This window comes from Gigantopelta aegis, chromosome 15 (genome assembly GCF_016097555.1).
Source record: "Gigantopelta aegis isolate Gae_Host chromosome 15, Gae_host_genome, whole genome shotgun sequence".
In the NCBI taxonomy this organism is placed as follows: Eukaryota; Metazoa; Mollusca; class Gastropoda; order Neomphalida; family Peltospiridae; genus Gigantopelta; species Gigantopelta aegis.
This window is the reverse complement of record NC_054713.1, coordinates 20,729,368-20,746,867: the sequence shown is the minus strand read 5'-3', so window position 1 is coordinate 20,746,867 and position 17,500 is coordinate 20,729,368.

Below are 17,500 nucleotides of genomic sequence, written 5' to 3'. Positions count from 1 at the left end.
CTTGGTATTGTTTCCATTAACTTGCGAAACAAAACACGTTTTGTGTCTTTAACTGCCTGTTGTGATGCGTTAGTCAGAGAGGGAGGAATTACCGTTAGTCACAAACTAGCTTTTGATGAAACCTTATAAAGTGAAAATTTCAATACTGGCATGGAGATTTTATCAATGAAACCCTTTACTCTTCTTTGTTCTTTGAAATTACGACTTCCTCGTTGCCTTTTGGTCTTTTATTCGATTACGAAATAATGATTAGGTTATCGCCATCGCCCGTTCGACGCGATTCGTTCGACGCGATTGGCTAAGATTGGTAACGGAGCTGTAGTGAAGGTTGTTTAGAGATCGTTGTTTCCCAGATATTAAAAGTAATTTTCGTCCCAGCTTTCCTGCAAGGTTTTACCGAATGGCTACGAGGTGCAATGGATATACATATATCTCACATTCGGCCATTCTATTACCGCCTCCCCTATAAAAAAAAAAAAACATACCCCCTCCAAAAAAACAAACAAAAACAGAACCAACTCCCTACCCCCCAAAAAACCCCACCCCAAAACACAAATACAAATAAACAAACAAATAAAGCGACAACAACAAAAAAAAGAAACAGAAAACATAAATTCAAAACGAAAATACCCACAGAAACACTACACACACAAGTACATGCACGCACACACATACACACACACACACACACACACACACACACACATTTACAACACTGCACCACATAAACACATAAACACAAAAACAGTAGTAAGAAAACAAAATATTTGTTATTATTAACTGATAAAACTTTATTTATTTATTTATGTATTGCACTCTCGGTACACACCAGTGTTTCCAATCAAAACTTGTGAAGCACAGCACATTAAATGTACGACATTCTGATAAATATCACTAGTATGGGATATGTACCTTTCAGCTTTACGATACAAATCGTGTGGGCGAACATTTTCTCAGAAAATATTTAACGTATGAAAATGAAACATCCGTAGCCAGTTTCTCGTGACTAAGTAATAAACAAGTCGAGACATCAGAAACATAAACATCATCATCTGAACAAATCCGTACTTTTCGTGAAAACAGGACATTGATAAGACGAATAAAATGATTAGCTTTAAAAGTTAATGATATTTTTAAAGATGCAATCTCGATAAAATTTAATATTTAAGTGTTGTTGATAGGTCATCGTCTCTTTCCGCGGCGCGTCATTCTTCGATTTGTTTTCATATTTTATTTACAATCTAGGTCACAATCAAAGGTACTTTGCAAAAATTGTTGAGCTCGCGCGCGCCAAAATAGATAAATAAATAAAATATTAAAAAGTGACTGTCACAAGGACTGTCCCGGTGATTACAGCAACAATGTTTTGTTTTGTTGTATTGGGTTGTTGTTGTTGTTTTTTCTTGGGGGGGGGTGGGGGGGCGGGGGGTCTTTGGGGGGGTTGTGGTTTGGTGGTTTTGTTTTGTTTTTGATGGATTTCTTTCTTGTTTTTTTGAGGTGGTTGTTGTTTGTTGGGCTTCTTGGTTTTTTTTTTTTTTTTTTTTTTTTTTTGGTTTTTTTTTTTTTTAGGGTTTTTTGTGTGTGTGTGTTTGTTTGGGTTTTTTCAGGTTTCTTTTTTTTTGGGGGGGGTGGGGGTTGGAGGGAAGGTATTTTTTCAGATCTCAATTGACATATTTGCACCCAATATTAGACATACTAGCAATTGTCTTTGAGTTTAGCGTTCTAGGTGGTCACCCGCTCGTGTACTAACCCCAGTATCAACAAGAATTGTAGCTTGATTAGAACGTTCCTAAGCTTGGTCTATTCAGTGGGTCATAATTCCGTTAGAGACCACTATAAATGAATTGGATCCACAAGCTAACAATAATTCATATCGACGTCTCCGGTTTTTCATAGCCAAGCGTCTCCTGTAGCGCTTTAAACGGATTAGCTGATCACTTGAAAACTGTTACTAATGTCTCCGCTGCATTCTACTATTACGTCTCTTGGTAGTTTGGTCGTTAAAACTCGTCAAAAAAAACGTACATTTTCGTAATCATCCTCGGTGTACTGGCCTCGGTGATGTTGAGGATAAGCCACCGGCTGGTGAGTACTTGGTTCGCATCCCGGTACCGGCTCCCAACCCAGAGCGTGTTTTAACGATTCAATGGTTAGGCGTACGGTCCCTACACCGACTTCTTTATCACTAGTCATTAAAAACTAACCACTAACCCACTATGCCATACATATAGTCCAGATAGCTGAGGTGTGAGCCCAGGACGGCGTGTTTGAAGCTTAATTTGATATAAGCACGAACATAACTATAAAATGAAAATAATAAATAAAAACAAAAGAGCCCATCTGAAATAAAGCTGATATGTACTGGGTTGACATCCAGTTAGAGATAGACTCATTACTTTCTGAAATAGTTAATGAAGTTTTTTTTTGTATAACGACATCACTAGAGCACATTGATTTGACAGTCATCGGCTATTGGATGTCAAACATTTGGTAATTTTGATCTATAGTCTTAGAGAGGAAACCCGCTACATTTTGTTCCGTCAGTAGCAAGGGAAACAGTTAAATAGAGAATAATATATGAGTGGCCGTTAGATGCCATTTATTACCCTCTTGGTGAAGATATAGCGGTGTCGTACAAATTTCGTACGCACCACCAGGTGCGTATTACAAACTGTATTTTGATTTGTCAACAGGGAACAGAGTCAATTTCGATTGGTTGGACAGCGACCTTATTAGCATAACGGGACTATTTTTTTCATTCATAATTAAATGTCAAGGTCAGTAACATCCACAACTTTTACTACAAATGTCATTCATTAAAAGTTGATGTAAACTGGACCGCGCGAGAAATATTTTTAAATAAAAAATAAAAATAAAAGAATGAATAGAACAATAATTAAACATATGCATTTTTTTATTATGTGGATTTTTGTGATTTGTGAATTCATCATTATTAAGGTCTACGACAGTCACTTTTTGGACCCTTGTTTTGGCTTCGTACACAATAAATAAAACATATCGAACGTTAATTTTTTCATATGATATATTTGACAAAAGGTAGTTTTTTTATTTTTTAAAACTTAAACTTAATATTTTTTGTAGAATTATGAAAAAGTAAAATATACCGACCTGTAAACAGCGTTGTTTGCTTGTTGTAGAAATTTAACAGGGGTCAAGGTTAGTAGACCAGTTTTTATTTTAATATGGCGATGCATTGTAATAATATAGCTAATTTTGAATTTGAATGACGTCAGAATTCCAATGCTGGAAAAAAATCCAGTGCAAAATTCCTATTGATTTTTTTTTTTCGAACATTACTGAAGCACCTGAATGTGTTTGAAGAAAATTCTGTGATTGAAAAATTGTACTGTCACGGGGATTCTATAATTCCCGTAACCGAATAAAACACGATTATCAAAATGTCTCTCCTACTTGTATATCTATTAGATCTCTCTGTAACAGGCTGTTAAACCCTAGTATGGCTCGTTTCTAGGTATGATCAGAGATACGATCTTATATAAGTATATATTATTATAGAACGTTAGTTCTCTAGAAAACACAACAAAAACACAATACACTTTGGAATCTGTATTAATCTACGCTGACAAATGTACAGCCGTAGTAGTAAATTAATAACAGCAATAATAACAACCCAGAACTGATCACTTAATTAGTTAATCTCTAGGTGTCTAGTTACACAATATGCGAATCACTTCACCGTTACACCACACCCACACGTGTGATAATTGAGAAACGCTTACAGTAGAAGTTAATTAATAAAGGAATTACAACACCATTCCTAACTGGTTAATTTTTAATTAACCCTTACTACTCGTTCAGTAACGTGTGATAATTGAGAAACGCTTCTTGGGGAACTTAATTAATAAAGGAATTACAGCTCTATTCTTAACGGGTTAATTTTTAATTAACCCTAACTACTCTTTCAGTAATCTTGTAACACAGAATTAATACTTATCACAATAAAGACAATAACCTACAGTTTACCCAGGTCGTCTAGGATGACTGGCTAAGCTTTATATTACCAAATACTCGTATAATGTTAGCACAAAAAGTCTACGATTTACTTCGTCAGATGACCGAAGACACTGTCTAAAGAATATTGGTATAATACAGTATTAAAATATTTAAAGTCACATCAATCACATCAAGGTTATACACAGAGCAGAAATGATATTTACCAAGTCCTAACGGACTACGTTCGTGATCCCCTGGAGCCGTCCTAATTCGTTCTCTCAGATATCTCTAAATCCTAGCTATTTATTCCAAAATCAGACATTCGCCTGGGGGTACAAGGCGGTACCTCCCCCTATCATCCTCTACTAGCGTCTGTATATTTCTCTCTGATCGTCAGACTTACTGACGCCATCGTCGCCAAATCACGGTTGTAAAACCCGCACTCGCAGAGGTATTACGTAACTACTCGCCACATGGCCTCCACAGCGGGACTAAGTGCATATTGGAATGTCCGATCGTGCGAAGTATTACGTCACAAGTTGCCCACCTGGGCTACGGGTAATAAACTACACACGGCCCTCTAAACACAATTAAAATCGCCACAGGCGAAACAAATTTAAGAGCATGTACCGTGACATGTACCTTTTACGAAATATGGATTTCAAGTGAAATTACGGTAAGATATGCTATATTTATTGTGTACAAAGAAAGCCAAAACAAGGGCGCGAAAAGAGACTGTCGTCGACCTTAAAGTTATAACTTTAGTTTTCCCGTGAACTCAGCTGCTTTTGCAAGCTACACGTTTTTAACTGCAAAAACACTTGTTATTCTCTTATTGGTTGGATTTTTGGTCAACAAATTGTTATTGTCAGTTGTGATTTGTGAATTCATCATTATTAGCATAACCAGTGGGTTAACGGGAACATTTGTTTCTTGGGGGCGTTTTGTTAAAATATGGAATGATGCATTAGTTTTACCCATTTTTCACCCAATATGAAAATAAACATATATTGATGCATGTACCTTACAGCTTTCTTTAAATTAAAAAATGAAACCCGATGGAAATTTATGGGGAAGTACGTCTACACCACTCCCCTGAAAACGTCACTGAGAAGTAGCGGAAGTACAACGAACTATTTCTCAATGCGGCGGTACGTAGTCGTGCACTGGCTAGTTACGCAAATTAACATCCGGTCTTGAAATAGGCTACCAAATTGATTGATTGATTTATTTATTTTTCATAAGGGTAATAAATAAAATACCACACTCGTTTTCGCTAGATATAATTTTTACGAAACTCTTTAACTTCCCAAACGTATCTGACCTCACTTTCGTTCGGTCAGATACGTTTGGGAAGTTCACTCGTTTCGTAAAAATGATATCTAGCGAAAACTCGTATAGTATTCTATATGTATCTCACAACAAGTTGTTTTAAAATGTATCGAACGAGCTAAAGCGAGTTTGATAAGTGTTTAAACAACGAATTGTAAGATAAATGGTATCTAACGGACACGAATGTGTTATTCTATTTCTTGTATATCCTTAAAAACGAGGTTTTAAGCACATTTTAACAGCTTTTTCGACAAAAAAAGTTATTTACAGCCGTTGCACTTGTAGTTGATTTACGCGTCACAGACACATGAATGTCAGGTTAACTATACGTCACAGTCTAATCTATTTCCATCGTGTAGTTTTTCATTGTATGTATGGCATTGGTGACCTGGGGCCTGTTTCACAAAACCTTCGTACAAGTAAAACTACTCGTACGATGCTCGTACGACCACTTTGGTTGTTTCTCAAAATCTTCGCACGTACGAAGAAGTCGTAAAAGATGTCGTAAACCTAGGACAGCTTAGGACAACTCGTACGGCTTATGTTTTAATCGTACATTTCAATAATACTCTCACTGGTATGGGTTAGATGTAATAATGGCTGCAGCATACGAAGTTGTACAGAACGAGAGGAGAGCTATAAGAAGAAATATAATTTTTAGACCAAACAAACCCTTTTGATGTGTTTGATGACAAAGAAATGATAGCCAGATACAGACTTTCACGGGAATGTGTAACAGACTTGTGTGACTTATTGAATGACGATTTGAAACGACAAACGCTTCGCTGCCATGCTTTGCCAACTTCACTTCAAGTGTTTGCAGCTCTTCGCTTTTTCGCTACAGGAACATTCCAGTCTGTAGTTGGAGATATTCTTGGAATAAGCAAGTCATCAACGTTAAGATGCGTACATGCTGTAGCTTGTGATTTAACCCGGAAAGTTAATAACTTCATCATGTTTCCTATGGATTTAGATACTAGACGTCAAATAAAAGAAAACTTTTACTCAGTTGCTAATTTTCCAAATGTTCTCGGCGCCATCGATGGAACTCTGATGTCCAAACCGGTCTCCCACCAATGATGAACACGTGTATGTGTGTCGTAAATGATATCACGCCATCAACGTCCAAGTGGAGTGTGATACTAATTAAATGTCTTGAATATTGTTGTGAAATGGCCGGGAAGTACACACGATAAGTTTATGCTGACAACAAGTGAACTTTGGCAGTTATTTGAGAGTGGTCGGGCAGGCGATGGTTACATTCTTGGCGACAGTGGCTACTGTTTGAAGAAATGGTTGTTGACACCTGTCAGTAAACCAACGTCCCGAGCTGAGGAACGGTACAATGTAAGCCACAGGCGCACCCGAGCCACCGTAGAACGCTGCATTGGGGTATGGAAATCAAGGTTCCGATGCTTGGACACGAGTGGTAGCAGCCTAATGTTCAGGTCGGATCGATGTGTTAACGTCATCGTTGCAACTGCATGTTTACACATGATATGCATGAAACATGGCATGCCTTTGCCGCAAGAAAACGAGAATCTAATAATAATATTGAACACATTGATGGAATTACTGCTAGGCGTCGCTTAATTGCAAATGTGTTTGCCTAGAAATTATTGGGTGCGCCATAAAGGCTAAATGTATATATTTGGTTATTGTGTTGTTCTGTTTTCCATATATTTTAATGTATGTATGTATGTGTGTGTGTGTGTGTGTGTGTGTGTGTGTGTGTGTGTGTGTGTATGTGTGTGTATGTATGTATGTATGTAACTACACACAAACGCACGTATGTACATGGATTGATAGACGGATTGATGTTTGGATGGATGGATGGATGGATGGATGGGTAGACGAATGAGTATATTCCTTTAATTTCCGCATATTAAACATTTAATTTCTACATTTTAATATCAAAACAGTTTGTCACTACTTGTGTCATATAAAAACAGAACCAAAAACAAACAAACAGAACCAAAACAAATCCACCAAACCAAAATAAAATTATTCAATATGTTCATAACAGCACTTCACTCGTAGTCCGTGGTTTCCTTTGTTTTCTTAGTTATTGATTCGATTTTTTCATCTCTAACTTTAGTTTTTTCACTTCCAGTCTCTCTTTTTCAATTTTCAATTTTTCTTTTTCAACCTGCAATAAGCATTTCTGTACTTCTAATATTTTTTGATCTACATTTAGCCTTTGCCTTTCTGTTTCAACAAGTGGATGTTCAACTTCAGTTTTCCGGTTTAAATTTTTCTGTTGAAGATGTCGATGGGCGTGGTGTTTCAATTGACTGTTCATTGGCTGAATAGTCGAAATTTGTAGGCGGGTCCAGTGTTTTCAGGGTCGTCACTAGAACTGTTAGAAGAACGATTTTTATTTTATTTTCTTGAGAGTGTTTGCTGATTTCCACCATCGCTCTCATGCAAAGTATTTGTAACTACAACTTCGGCTGTATTCACACTAGCTGTATCACAACCACCAGTTATTCCTTCATCTGCAACATTGCCATAAATCTGAATGATTTTTTCATCTGTGCTTGATAAATCGGGCGGCTTTTCCTCTCCCCCTGTCTGCTTTAATAATTTACGACGTTGACATTCATTTTTCTTGGCAATGCTGACCGAAACTTGTCATTTCTTTTTAACTTCTGTCACTGTCCTTTGTTGTCCAGTATTAACAGCATTGACTTTTTCTGTAATAATGCTCCATTCTCTCTGTTTAGTGACATTTGTGATGGCACTGGAGAATTTCGCAAACAGTATGGACCGTCTTTTATCAACTTTGATGCAGTAATGTTACTTTTTCTTCTTTTGTTTCTTCTTTCTAGCTTGTTCCCTACTCATGTTGGTTTCTTTAGTTACAACTGACAGAATAAATTTAAAAAGCATGGACATGGGTTCGGAAGAATAAATTTCATCAGCACGGACTTTTGCCAGTGCATGCACGAGGGAAACGGACGATCTCATTTATAAGAATTTTCGTACGAATACATGTTTACGACAACACGTACGAACATGTCAAGCAAGACTCGTACGACGAATCGGATAACGTTCGTACGAGTTATCGCACGTGCTCTCGTACGACAATGTTTGTGAAACAGGGCCCTGATCATCACAATGGAGCGGCCAGTCGTATGTCTTGAAATTGTTAAAGCTGCAGTGTCTGGAATATTTTTATTATTTAAGCATTTAGAATAGATGATCCAGTTCTGTTTGGTACATAAAAGGCCCACCACATCGCTATAGTTTCGCAATGTTCGCTTATCTACATTATCTAGGTCAACTGCAAACCCAATGGCCAGCTTTGTTTTTCTTCAATTAGCGGGACATCAGTAGAACTGGGAATTTACACGATTTGCGCAGGCGCTGAGCTTCTCACGTGATTTTGAACAAATGTAACTGTCTCTGGCAGGATTCTGCAAGTAAGGTTTTGATTGGTGGACATGAGCTCCAACTGGCTGTCTTTAGATCCACATGTAAGAGTGGAGCTAATTTTAATTAGATTGGTTTGGATCCCAGTAGATGCATGGGAATTTTAATCCAGATACCGACTCCAAACCCTGAGTGAGTTCCTCGCAAGGCTCAGTGGGTAGGTGTACACCACTTGCACCGACCAGTGATCCATAACTGGTTTAACAAAGGCCATGGTTTGTGCTATCCTGCCTGTGGGAAGCGCAAATAAAAGATCCCTTGCTGCTAATCGGAAAGAGTAGCCCATGTAGTGGCGACAGCGGGTTTCCTCTCAAAATCTGTGTGGTCCTTAACCATATGTCTGACGCCATATAACCGTAAATAAAATGTGTTGAGTGCGTCGTTAAATAAAACATTTCTTTCTTTCCGTCCATAGCGAACACACACGAATTTTTTAAAAGTGCAGTTGAACTTGTATTTCATATTTGTGCATGCTATTATTATATGGTAACCAGACGCTGTAACTTTAACACACGTACATGTGTTAACAACCATGTGTAACCACAAATAACGCATGGTGTTCTCACTAACGGGTGTGTAAGAAAATACATTATACTTTACATAATACCAGAAAGCAAATCATATAATTGTGTTTCGGAAATGATAAAATTTTCTTTTTCTCTTTTACCAGTTCACTATTCATCAATATTTTTTTAATCAAACCCCCCCCCCCCCCCCCAACCTCCGCAAAAAAAAAAAACCCACACGAACATCAGCAATAACAGTACAAATACAAATTAATTTCAAACGAAAAACAGGACAAAAATCAAAACCATTAAACAAGAAAACAACCTAAGAAAAACAAAACCTAACATTAAAAGTGCTGTGTTATAGATAGACGTGACATTATGTATGTCGCCATTTTTACATTTGTTTCTTATAAATAACTACAAATTAATGGAATCCATACATAATCTTTGCATAAATAACTCGAGAACTTCGAGATTGTGCGCCATGTAAACAGAGGTCGTGATTAGTACAACGAAAATCCTATCTTATCAATCATTATGAAAGTCATTAAATCATTTTGGCGGGAATAGAAGCAGCCGTTACGCAAGTTTGAGATTGGACCTTTAAGTTACGATGTTGATATAAACTTGTCGGGTGCGGTGCACGTTTGCGCTAAATTAATTCGTCTACCAGATGTGTTATGCGTGTAATGTCGTTGAAACGGAACATTAGACATGGGTTCAAGAAAAAAAAATATTATTACGTAGTTTAAGACCAAAGTACACACGGCGATTAGGACGTTATGAACGTTACGCAGCACCTTTTCATGATTTAAAGCTGTCATCTCATTAATCTTTTTTTTATTATGTAACTTTTTAACTACTTTTTTCTAACGCCACGTTTCATTCTTCGATACTCTTTCCTCAAACCCACTAATGTATACCAAGACCCCCCCCCCCCCCCAAAAAAAAAAAAAATAATAATAATAATAAAAAAAAAAAAAAATAATAATAATAATAATAATAATAATAATAATAAAAAAAAAAATAATAAAAAAAAAATAATAATAATAATAATAATTAAAAAAATATATAAAAAATCAGTTAAGCAATTTTCTACTACTGCATTCTTCTTTAACCCTCTAGCTACATTCAATGATGTGACAGTTATGCATTTAATTGTGTACTGAAAATACCCTGTCCAATGTCTTATTTCAGTTTCGGTAGCGTATCCGCCTGTGAAGCGGTCGGTCATCGGATCGATCCTTCTCAGTAGACCCATTTGCAGTTTGGACTATTTTCCGTTCTAACCAGTGGTCCACAACTGGTTCATCAAAGGTCGTGGTATGTGCTGTCCTGTCTGCGGGAAAGTGCATATAAAAGACCCCTTGCTGCTTATCGGAAAGAGTAATCTATGTGGCGGCAGCGGGTTTCCTCTAACGAAATATGTCAGAATGACCATATGTTTGACGTCCAATAGCCGATAAGATAAAAAAAAAGTGCTCTAGTGGTGTCGTTAAATGAAACAAACTTTTACTTTTATTTCAGTTTGAAGTGTAAGGCCACTACTCCGATTACTCCTCTCTCTCTCTCTCTCTCTCTCTCTCTCTCTCTCTCTCTATATATATATATATATATATATATATATATATATATATATATATATATATAAGTGCAAATATATGCATCTTAGATCTTAGCCCACGACGGCGTGCTTGAACATTAATTCCATTTTAGCAATACACTAAATGGAAATGAATGGAAGTCGCAGTTGGCAAAATAGACGGATTATTGGCATCATCTGTTGAATTAATTTCGTTCCATTTCGTTTCACAGTATCAACTTTGATTACTCCCGGTAACTTTTCGGCATGACATGCACGCAATTACAACTGCCTTGGCGGGGATATCATGTGACCAATCAATTAGACTAGTTCACGGTGGCCTGGAAATCTATGTTCTGAAGAAGTATTTTCTTGTCTGTCTTATTTCATAAAGATTTGCCCCGTGTTAACCCCAACACGTCATCTAAAGCGTGAATAGTTTACTAAAATTCAGCGCGTGTTAAGGAATGGGACTGTCCGAAACCTGTTAGTCTGTTTAAATATGCAGATTAGCTATCACGCTGGTTCTCTTTCACAATCGTTCGCTTGATGTGCGGTCGGTCTGGGATCGATCCCGTCGGTGGGCTCATTGGGCTATTTCTCGTTCCAGCCAGTGCTCCACAAATGGTGTAACAAAGGCCGTGGTATGTACTATCCTGTCTGTCGGATGGTGCATATAAAAGATGCCTTGCTGCTAATCAAAAAGAGTAGCCCATGAAGTGGCGACAGCGGGTTTCCTCTCTCAGTATATGTGTGATCCTTAATCATATGTCCGACGCCATATAACTGTAAGTAAAATGTGGTGAGTGCGTCGTTAAATAAAACATTTCCTTCTTTAATACAACAATACGGTTATAACCCTGTTAAGGTCCAGTTCAACTGTCCGTGGCCGTCAGCTCCGGGACGTAGCTTCAGTTGGGTACCGCCGAACTTGAGTCATTATACAGGATTATACAGGTGGGTCTTCTCTATTTGTCTGAACGCAGCCGAGGTTTCAGTCAGACAGCCAGCACTTTGTGTAGGTCACCGAGGGGCCGAGGTTTCGGGTTCGAATGAGAACGTTATTCATCTGTTTTATTCGACTGTCACGCCGGACACGTGCCGCGTTATAGGCAACACTGCTTCTCAAATGGATTTGACAGATTGTGTAGATGTCAGTCATGGGCGCTTTGTCACTGATTAATGTGGAACAGGAGCTAGCGCGCAGGCTTGGGGTGCTACACGTTCTAAGATCAATACCTTCACGGTCTTGGCAGTGGCGGTTAAGCTATGAGACTAAAAACCGGTAGGTACTGGGTTCGTATCTTGGTGTCAGTTAAAACTCAGATTGAGTTATAAAATGCTCAAATGATGGGGCGGGATGTAAAGCAATGCTCTACGATAATGTTTTTCTAATTAACAACTAGCAACTATGGCCGGTAACAGATTCCAATACGTTAGATTTTAGGTGTTTGGATTATTTATTTTTTTTTTTTTATTTTTTTTTTTTATTTCGTTTTTCGTTTTAATATTTTTTGTATTTGATTTGTTTTGTTCTATTCTCTTGTTGATTTGTATGGTTTTGGGGGATTTTTTGCTGGCCTTGTGAACGATTTTTTTTTTATGTGTCCTTGTTTGTTTAGTTTTCTTCTGCTTTTTTGGTCACTAATTTCAGTTTGGATTTCACAAACAAACAAAACTATTTTGGAAATAAAGCAAAGTTGTTTTATGTTTAGGTGTAATTTATAATATTAACTATTTATATAATAATAATAACATTTATCGAGATAAAACGGCTGCCTACATATGCATGTATACAAGAAGGATATCCAACCAGTAGACCGATTAACACGAGATGCTTCACTATGGGTGCGTATTTCTATTTATAAATTGACCAATTAATTTACAAATTGCAAAACGCAATGAAGGTGTCCCCCCACCACCCACCCCTAGATCCGCGCCTACTAAAACATCTATCATTGATGACACCTACTTTGCAAGGGTCACGCTCTGTGAAGTATGTACAATAGAAGACCTATCCTTGGAGATTTCAATCCTATGGGTGTCGCCCACTGACATTGACGCGCCATTTTGCTCCCAAATAACTTGATTAACACGGCACTAGTTTTAATGGGATCCTACCGCCGATGCATGGACATAGCTTAATAAATGTTGGAGTAGGTGTGCTTACAATGATGCATCAATCACAGTCATAGTCGTAAACAAAACATTGATTTGGGTGTACACTTAAAGCACACTGCTAAGGGTTTTTCTTGTACCAGATCAAGGTTGTTTATTTCATCTCGCTTTTCGCGCCTACACATGCAATTAAGGTTCAAGCGTGCTGTCCTGGGAACACATATTGGCTACTACTAATTTTGGACTGTCTGTTCACGATGGGGTTAAGTTAGAGAGTAGTGGCTGCAATTCACTCGTTATCGGGGTGGGAAAATCTAGTACCTACTAGTTTTGGGGCCAACGTTGATGGGTTAATACCGATGAAGAAAATGTTGTCACGTGAGTTAATACCTTCATTTTACAGAGCTCTTGACTGTTTTCATACATGTTTACTCATCAGTCTATCTGTCTGTCTGTCTGTCTGTCTCCCCCCCCCCACACCGCCACCCCCACCCCCCGCCACACACACACACTCTGTCTCTCTCTCTTTCTTTATCTCTACCTCCCTCCCTACTCTTCTCTTTTTTTTCGCTCACTTTATCTATTCTTTTTTTTTATCTTTCCCTTTCAATCTTTCTCTTTCCAGCCTCACCTTTACGCACTCCGTTCCTGTTTTTTTTATCGTATATTCGTCTCTCCTCTTTATTCTACATCCCTCACCCCTCTCAACTCAACCCCTCTATTTGTAGTGGCATCTATTGATTTTCTTTAATCTCTGTAGTGTCTTTTCTGTCGCGTTTTGTAGAAATATTTAGTGTTTGGCAAGCACTTCTAATGGTTAATAATCATAGCATAAATAAGGCAATTAGCTGATTGGTCTGCATGTATATTCTCCAAAATCACGGACACTGTTTGCACAGCAATCGAAGGTTTTGCCTATAGATGAGACAGAAGAAGAACATAAGGAGTTGGATCGATGTGAAACTAAATTCTGTGTCCAGAACAGATCATTGTAGGTATAATCGACTTAGGGCAAATATCGGTAATGCATTAAATAACGATAAAAACCGAATGTTTACAGCTAGTTAATGATCTGATCGATGTTTGGTTTTTATGGTTGAATAACGAAATTTGTTAATTAGTGCAATCTGTATTGATTTTGTTTTCACAATACTTATTTTCTCGTTATTTAAAACACAAACTTTCATGTATTTGTGTTCGCAAACTATAAAACTAATGTTGTTAGTGTTATTTGTTTTAGTATGTCTTTGTTTGTTTTTAAAGGGCCATTCCTGAGTTTGCCGCATTGTAAGATGTTTCTGACTATTAAAATAATTCTACGATTAAACTTACATATTAAATATATTTTCTTGTTTAGAATATCAGTGTCTGTATATTTAATGCGTTTCTGGTCGTCTTAATATTTGTAAGAAGCTCAAACTGGATTTTGTCTTCAGTAATTTCGTACGTACGAAAAAAAAATATTTTAGGAAATAAAATTAAATTTAATCTAGTACAAAATATTAGAACAATCGCAAACACGTTTAATATACAGCCGCTAATATTTTATGCAGAAAAATATAATTAATATGTAATTACAATCGTTAAAAAGTCTCTGCTAGTCGATAACATCTTAAAAATGGCAGCAAACTCAGGAATGTCCCTTTAATATTTCTCCGTCGCTTCCTTGTTAGTGGGTCTATATTTCTTGTTCCTAGAGTTTGAGGATTTGTTGACACTTAAATTTTGTTTTTTTAACGAAACCACTTGAGCACATTGATTTATTAATCATCGGCTATTGGATGTCAAACATTTGGTAATTCTGACTTGTAGTCAACAGAGGAAATCCGTTACATTTTGCTTAATGCATGATATCTTTTATATGCACTTTTCCACAGACAGGAAAACACATGTCACGGCTTTTGACCAATTATGGTGCACTGGTTGGAACGAGAAAAAAAACAATAAGCTGGAACAGATCCACTGAGGTGGTTCGATCCTGCGACGCCCCAAACAAAGCAACACGTACATAGCTTTAGAAGCTGATAACTCAGAACTAGCTATATCAGGTGCGGAGTCAGGGGTGGGGTGCGAGTAGGTACAACTGGTTTATTTAACGACGCACTCAGCACATTTTGTTTACGGTTATATAGCGTCGGACATATGGTTAAAAACCACACAAATATTGAGAGAGGTAAAAAAAGAAGAAGAAAGAAATGTTTTATTTAACGACGCACTCAACACCTTTTATTTACGGTTATATAGCGTCGGACATATGGTTAAAGACCACACAAATACTGAGAGAGGAAACCCGCTGTTGCCACTTCATGGGCTACTCTTTTCGATTAGCGGCAAGGGATCTTTTATATGCACCATCCCACAGACAGGATAGTACATACCACGAACTTTGTTGCACCAGTTGTGGAGCACTGGCTTGGCTGGAACGAGAAATAGTTACCATGAAGGAGCAGGTTCTAGCCGGGTATTCACCTTAGGAGTGAAAGGTCGTTTAATCGATCCCCATTAGTAGGGCCATTAATTATTTGTCTTTACTTTGCATTAGTATAATCCATTTAAGGTCTGCATCCAGGCCAAAGTGCCGAGGCCACCGTCTGCATTTGATATCAATAACCAATGTCTGGACGTGGTGTAGATGTGTTGCCAGGCAAACAGTCTTTTATGTTCCTGGTCAAAATGCCTGGGAAACATTCTGACTGAAATTAGTTGGAAATGTAAAAATGGACATAAATCATATTAAAAATTACTCTGCTCATATATTAAGTGCGATATGTAATTGAAAATCAATGGTTTATTGTCTAAAAAAAATATATTGCAGCCAGTTATTAAGCATTGGACAAAGGTAGGGGGTGGTTGTGGTGATGATGGAGGGGGGGGGGGGGGGGGGGGGGTTCGAGTTTCTTTTTATTAATATTACTACGCACGTGAACGTTTTGATGGGTTGTGCTGGCATTGCACTGGGTTTGGGGCGGAATGTAGCTCAGTGGTAAAGCGCTAGCTTGATGCGCGGTCGGTTTGGGCTCGATCCCCGTCGGTGGGGAGCATTGTGTTATTTCTCGTTCCAGCTAGTGCACCACGAATCATATATATCAAAGGCCGTGGTATGTGCTCTCCTGTCTGTGGGAAAGTGCATATAAAAGATTGAAAAACATGTTTCAGAATTACCAAATGTTTGACGTCCAGTAGCCGATGATTAATTAATCAATGTGCTCTAGTCATGTCGTTAAACAAAGCAAACGTTTCCACTGGGTTTTCCCCAAAAATACGATCGCCGTGTAGATATCCAGCCCTCAATAACGGAGGCTATATCCACAAACTTTAACTTTAACTTTTTGCTTTGTTTTGTCATACGTATATATGTATATAAAATATATCTATTCCTCATTTGCCACGTATAAATACGTACATATGCACGTCAATGGGGAAAAGGGGTTAGGGGCAGATATAGGCGTACGGGCTTCCATTTTTGTAGCGGGGGAGAGGAGGGGAGGGGGGGGCAGGCTGGCTTTTAGCCGAATTAAACAAAAATGCGCGAATCTGGATAACAACATTTATTCATATTAGCATTACTACCAGACAGCTACATAGGGTTGCAAACAAATCACTACTCTTTTTTACATGAATTACAACTAATTGTGAGAGTAGAATGATGTAAATAGATGGCAAAAAGGTCTCACGTTAGCACAGTTTGACCGAATATCTGTATTATTTTTGCCCTAATTTGAGGTCTTGCTACAACACTAGGGTGGCAGTCCCCCTCCCCCGCCTCTCTGTCTCGTACGCGTATGGAGACAGTTACGTCCCCAAAACAAAAAGAAAAATCTTATCCTGGTAAATTTAAAAGTTCTATTTTAATCCACCTGGAGAAGGCCTTCTATTAATGTGTGCTGATTCTTTCTTTCTTCTTTTTACTTACTTTCGTGTTTATATCCAGTTAAGGTTCATGCACGCTGATCTGGGCTCACACCTCAGCTATCTGGTATATTGTCCAGGACAATGGGTTAGTTGTTAGTGTTTAGTCAGAGAGAAGAGGGTGTAGTGGTCTTACACCTACCCACTGAGTCGTTAAAACTCGCGCTGTGTGGGAGCCGATACCGGGCTGCGAACCATGTACCTACCAGCAGCCTTATGTCCGATGGCTTAACCACGACACCACCAAAGCCGTTGTGCCTATTCTGTTTGTACTGCCTCGTCATTTACTTCAGGCCAGGGCCGGCCCTGAGTGTACAAAGCGAATTCTCTGGTTACGTTGCTAACCACGAAATTTCAAGCGAAAGAATTAACAGACTTGATTACTATGGACGGAGAAAATAAGATTTTTTATTCAAACCTGCGTGACACAAAATCGAAGATTTGCCATCTCATATGAACAGCTGTTGGACAGAACCTGTCCCTAACTTCAAATTAAACCAATTCTTTGACAAGCGTCTAAATACTCCTTAAAGACACTCTTTAAAGGCGCTCTTAAAAGACCCTCGTTCAAGATAGGGTATCGCGTTTTCCAAGACATGTTCAGATTTGGTTAATTAATCCTGAAGACATGCACAACTTT